Source organism: Synchiropus splendidus, chromosome 11 (assembly GCF_027744825.2).
Source record: "Synchiropus splendidus isolate RoL2022-P1 chromosome 11, RoL_Sspl_1.0, whole genome shotgun sequence".
NCBI classification, from domain to species: domain Eukaryota; kingdom Metazoa; phylum Chordata; class Actinopteri; order Syngnathiformes; family Callionymidae; genus Synchiropus; species Synchiropus splendidus.
In genome coordinates this window covers 6,210,141-6,216,371 of record NC_071344.1, presented here as the reverse complement: position 1 = coordinate 6,216,371, position 6,231 = coordinate 6,210,141, and positions in this window count along the sequence as shown.

Here is a 6,231-nt window from a genome sequence, read left to right as displayed (position 1 = left end):
CATTTTCAGAGCCCACTAGGTGGCACTCTCTGCTCCAAAATCTTTGGCTTTGAGCAACTATTTCATCGAAACCTCACCTCATTTTTAAACCAACACCACCATCTACTGAGCTCATAAAAGCTCATCAGCCAGTCACTAGTATAACATGTGATCCAATATAACTGTTTGGCATGTTTGGAACACCAACCTAAGGTTTTCCAGGAACCTCAGTAGACTTTTTTGAGAGGATGACTGGTTAGATTCATCCCTCTCTTGTGTGTGTCGACGCTTGAATGATCATTGATTAAAAAAAAACAAAAAAACGCTTTCTCAAATGCTATTTAAAAATAGATTCAGTAGGTAGATGACTTGCATGGCCACCCGCAAACAGGAAGACGTGAACCCCCCCTGTGGCCCAGTTTCGGGTCCATGAGTCAGAGCAGGGGGCGTTAGGACATTACCGGATCCTGCTGGTCAGTAAAATAAATTAACCCGATCAATACAAACTGGTTTATTTCTTTAAATTAATTGGAAAATTATCGGATGATTTATTGATGTTTTTTTTCACAGACAAAATAATATACATTGGTTTACAGGTTTAAATAAAAAAAAAACCATTTGTTTGGGAAATCACTATGATTCAATAATAATAATAATAATAATAATAATGGTAATAGATACGAAAAAGAGATATCTGAGGTCTGACCTCAATTAATCTTTTTTGTTTCCTGTAAAGAGCACAGGGAGAGTCCAGTTGAAGAGACTGGCACACTTTTCACTGAGGGGTCACTTATCTTCCAAGCCAAATTGAGCAAAGACTCTGAGGGGGAGGGAACGGCTCAGTGGAGTCCCATAGGCTGCGGACCCCCACACCCATCTTACTCCCCTTCCCTCAATTTGGTTTCTTCATAGAGTCTCAACTACCACAAGTATAATGATAAACAATGTGCTGTCCCTAACATCAGTTACCGAATTGAACAGCCCACATTATCATTGACCTGCGTTGAATGTTTCACTTTTCTCGGAATCAGAATCAGAATTTAATTTATTGCCATTGTCAGTGGGGAGCCCACCAACTAGGAAAGCGTTTTGGAATAAAGTGCTGACAGAAAAAATAAAATAAATAAAATAAAATAAAATAAAATAAAATAAAATAAAATAAAATAAAATAAAATAAACAAAGGCTGTTCACGAATTCAACAGTCTCAAGTCACTACATTTCCAAACTATGAACTAGGAAACATGATAATAACGATAATAACCAGTAATTAAGTTGCTGAGTCTCGACTTTCGTCGGCGCCGCTGTCAGTGGTGCGTTCACTGGCAGCTCCCGTGTTTACTGTTTGCATGTCCAAAAGTCATGGAGGAGCAAACATGCCGTGTTTGCTCGTCTCGGCTGTCAACGCGGCGCGACTGTGACATCAGCGGACCTGCAACCGAGGAATAATCTCAAGTAACTTGTCCATTGAAGGGACGCGTCTTTTGCATTTCCAGGTTCGTGACAACGTTACAAATGAATGAATGAGACGCTAAATTGTCTGCGTTCGAACGGAAACTCAAATTGATTTGGCCGCAGGCGAGTCGTTTATAATGGGGGTTTATGCTTTATTTGTTTCCAAGGCGTTATTTCCTACGTGGGCTTCGGTTTTTTGCAAGTCACTGTCCTGTTCCTTATGACAGTGACGCGCGCTGTGACGTCAGCAGCTGTCAGATCAAGAAACTGCCAACTAAACAAGGCTGAACGCTTCGTTTTTGTCAGCGTGTAATCCGCAACATGACGATGACTGCGGAACCGTGACTGCGCTCATTGTCAAATATTGAATTTCACACGTTTGTTTTTTGCATTTTTTTTAAAATAGACTTCATATGATTTAAGTGCTGTCAAAAGGACAAATGATGTAACACGGCGTATTAAGTTACTTTTTAGGTTGCCGGTCTGTTCATAAAGGGAGTTTCTGCTTCTATTCGGGGCAGGTCAGAAATCTGACACCGTCCATAAAGAACAGTTAGCAGGTCAAGTCTTGGTCTGGAGCCAGGGCTTTATTCATTCGTTAATCTGAGGCTTCTTCTTATGTCTGGTTATGAGTCGACTGTGGCCAGGACTACGTGTCTCACCCTCGGCTGTTTTCTTCAGGGAGCAGGAATTCAGATCCTTCACCTTGCAAGTGCTGCCTGAAACTCTTTAAATGGCTTCGAGACAGGGAGACGTGCCAGGTAAGACGGGAAACTAACAGTCTTGTTGTGAAGCTCTGTGTGCTGTGAAGTATGAAAGGCACATGCTGACTTTAGTCTTCAGTGGCATGATGAGTGTCTTCCCATTTCTCCCCATTTATGATGTAACCCACTTGGCCATAACGTTTCAGTAGAAGACAACCATCGCTATTCGATTTGCTTAACCTTATTTATTTTATTTTAGTGGAGCCGTTCACAGACATTGTTTGTGCTCCATTCAGCGATAGAGTCGGGCTCCTCGACTGGATTCCTCGGTGGCCTGTCGTCTCCCATTGCAATGACCCGACACAGCATGACCTACGACGAGCACTTGGAGATGCCGATGCATTCCCCTCCTCCAGATATGTCGGTCAACATTTTGTGGAAGGACCCTGTCATTCCACCGCGCAGGTTCCGGGACACAGCTGAGGTGCTGACCCTTGTCATGACGCGGACTTGATGTCTTTGTGAAAGGCGATGCTAAGGATGTACATTCATGCTCACCAGGGTGGTGATGGTGGAGGACGGCTGCCTGCTTTAGAGGCTCCTGTGCCAGTGAAGTCTCCAGTCAAAGCGAAAGCCACATCTTTAATGAGCTCACTGATGATCAGTAAGTTGGCTAACAAGCTATCTTTGCTTTCATTTCGCATCTCAGCTTAAAAAATATTGTCATTCAGAGCAAACCCAGGAGAACCTACAGAGGTTTGAGCACCAGGCAGGGCTGACTGACACCGGTTATACCCCCCACAAGGGGCTGCCGGCGGAGGAGACACGCTTTCACCGCCTGGCCGACAGCACAGTGCCAGTAAGTCGACAAATAAACCCCTATTTGTGGCAGCTGGTCAAAGAGGATCCTTTTTTTTGTGGGGATGTGCGGGTCATTTAGATACTTTGATGAGAGAAATATTTGGGACATACTGTACGTTAAAAGGCGAAAGGAGGAACAGTTGTTTTTAACGTGATATTCATTGATCAGTGGCTGAGCAGGGAAGGGGTCAAAGGGCAGTGCATTTCTCTGGGGTTGCACAACGCCCAAATCAGGGTTAGATAAAGACAGTCTCTTACACCTGCCTGTGTAGACACTTGTTGCAGTGTATTCACACCTTCATTGTGGATGTGTGTGGTGGTTCAAAAGCAACCTGCTTATGTGCACACCACTCTGTTTCACGTTCAGATTTTTTAAAAACAAAACACTTGAGCAAAAGGCATGGTATGCGGTCATATATTTACCTGTTTATGCAAGGATTTTTTTCATTTACTTATTATCAGGGTCAAAATATCACTTAAGGTATTTCAGAAGCTGCTCCCTTGAATAGATTTTCAACCTTGTAGTCTGAGCTGGTTCAACGGCATGTAATCACTGGAAGTGTCCCGTATCTCCCTTGTGCCGCCGGAGGAGCTGGTGAAGGTTTCAAGGGAGGCTGCCGGAGCTCTGGGCCTTTTCATTTCAGTTATTACCTCCCCCCGAGGGGGTTATGTTTTCGACTGTGTTGCTTTGTCTGTCTGTTTTCAAAATAACTTGAAAAGTTATGGACGGATATGGATGAAATTTTGGGGAAACATGAAATGGGACAAGGGATAGTGGAGTGATCTGGAGACTGTGGCGTGGATGGACTGGAGCTGCTCGGTGGAGGTTTGCGCTCTCTGAGTGCCTTTACTAGTGATTGGTTTTGATTTGTTTATGTTTCATTTTAACAATCATGTTGATGAAAGCAACAATATCACCACACAGTGACCCTTTCCCTTTTGTTTTACCCCAAATAACTATCAAGGCTGAACTAACTAATATAAACCATTAAAATGACCAGCGTTTTCATGTGCACGTGTTTTCCAAACATGTACACATTATTATATAAAGTATGTTTGAGGACAGCATGGCTGTGTATATGAAGTATTATTATTATAACTCTTTTCATTCAGGTAATTAGTCAAAAGACATTTTCACCTGAACTCGCAGGAGATTAACCTACTTCTGGTGAACTCCTACCTGGATCTCTCTCGTGGAAAACAAACCGCGTAAGAGTCGACCCACTCGCGTCTACGTTGTTGCCAAGCAACGCCCTTAAAACGACTGGAGCCTCCTGGTTGACTCAAACGGACCAATCATAGAGCTCCTAACGTTCCCCAACGCCACTGGCCTGCTGCGGCTGCTTGTGCTAACTGGCCCGCTTCTGTCATTTACCCTGCTCTGCGCCTCAGTCATGGATAAAACGCGGATAAATACTGACCCTGAAGGTCAGAGAAACGCTATTATTAAAAGGTAGGTCGACTGGAAAAGCTCCGTGAACTCGTATGCTGGTTTTTCCACCCTCAAGGGTAAAAAGAAGGCCGCTATCATAACAAGCTAACGCTCTCGAGCTAAACCGAGTTGATATCACCGAAGGCTTTCCTTCTGGTTCACCTCCCATTCCCCCCAAATGGGACTGTTTTTTATATGTATGTAAGGATTAGCTTATTGCCAGGTTTCAGGTAAACACATAATTGAACGTACGCTTCGACTGTTGAGAGAACAACGGGATGGATTTGCGCTCCTATCTCAGAGTCCAGAGTCCAAGTGTGCTAAAGTGTGATAAACAACTGGAGCCCCGCGCTCTCGCCGATATCTCCCCTGAGATGTGGAACAGAACACACTCTCTTTAACACCGTAAGGTTCAGAATTGCGTTACGTAATCGCATGACTTTGAGGTGCGCTGTTGTTCGTAGCTTCTGTAGCGGTGCATTTGTGGTGACGTCAACACTTGCTGTGCATCGTCTGTTATCGCCCAGGCTGATTTCCTGCTTCGATCTGGCGATGGTTCGAAAACCGGTGCACCAGGACAAACAGTTCCTCTTCCTCATCCCTTTCTTTGATTGAGAGCTTTATATCTGATTGTGCGTTCATAAATAGTCTACATACCACTTATATGTTTACTTTTGTTTTTAAGTTCATTTTTTCTTTACTTCATATCTGTAAACTGCCATTGCATAAAAAAATAATGCCGACATTATAAACAACTATGTAAGATAGGAGTCCATTTATAAAGGACGTTTAATATAATTAACTCTCATTTACTTTCCTAAATAAACACTGGCTTAATGACGTCATGACTCATAAACTCAGTTGTTCACAAAGTTAGTAACATGTTAACTAGTGCGACAGATAAAAGTTAGAAAGTCAAAGGACCTTGAATCCAGTGGCTTTGAACCGGGTGGTTTTATATTTAATACTGGTCAAGGTGTATGGCTGTAGTATTTCTAATTCAATCTCCAAATGAGAGTCAAAATTATGTATTTTTTATTTTATTTTTTATTTTTGCAACTTTAAGTATGTGTTGCTTGCCTCTGTAAATATGTCTCTTTCCTGGGAAAGTATGTTTTATTTATCTTATCTTTTCTACTATGACATCTGTGATTGTTATCCTACTGAATCATATGTTTGACTGGGAAAAACATCTAGTGGCACAACCAGATTACAGTCTTGTTTACTAACTCACTTGAGTAGGGAGTGTTTTTGCTGTTTGTCATTGTTTAACAGTTCAGGCAGAAACTAGCTTGTGGCCCTCTGCATTATGGATGAGCATATTTCAGTTCTGATATGAGTAACCTTGTAAAATTAAGTAATAACCAGAACCAAAGTCCCTCAAGTAAATGTTTTCAATTATACTGCATGTACACTAGGACAAGTGGCCCAACGCCTCTCAAATGACCTGCCACACCTTCACGTTCGATTGGCTCCAACACTCTGTGACGCACTTGTGTTATTGTTTTTCTCAACAGGCTGACCTCTTGCGTTGTGAGTGTAGGGAGAGTTTGTCTTTTAAATGAGTTCAGCGTCTCAGATGTGAACAGTACACGCTGCTAGTTGAGCACCGATAGTTGAGAACAGGATTGCCTTTCTGTTTTGTTCATTTATTTATTTCCTTTCGTCTGTTTTACCTGAATAGAAGTTGAGAATGCCCCCAGGGGACTTTAAGGAGGACTGGCTTACAACATCAGCACCATCCACCCCGAGTGGCACCCCTGCTGTCACTCCCTCTGTCACCCCGTCGGTAACCCCCTGTG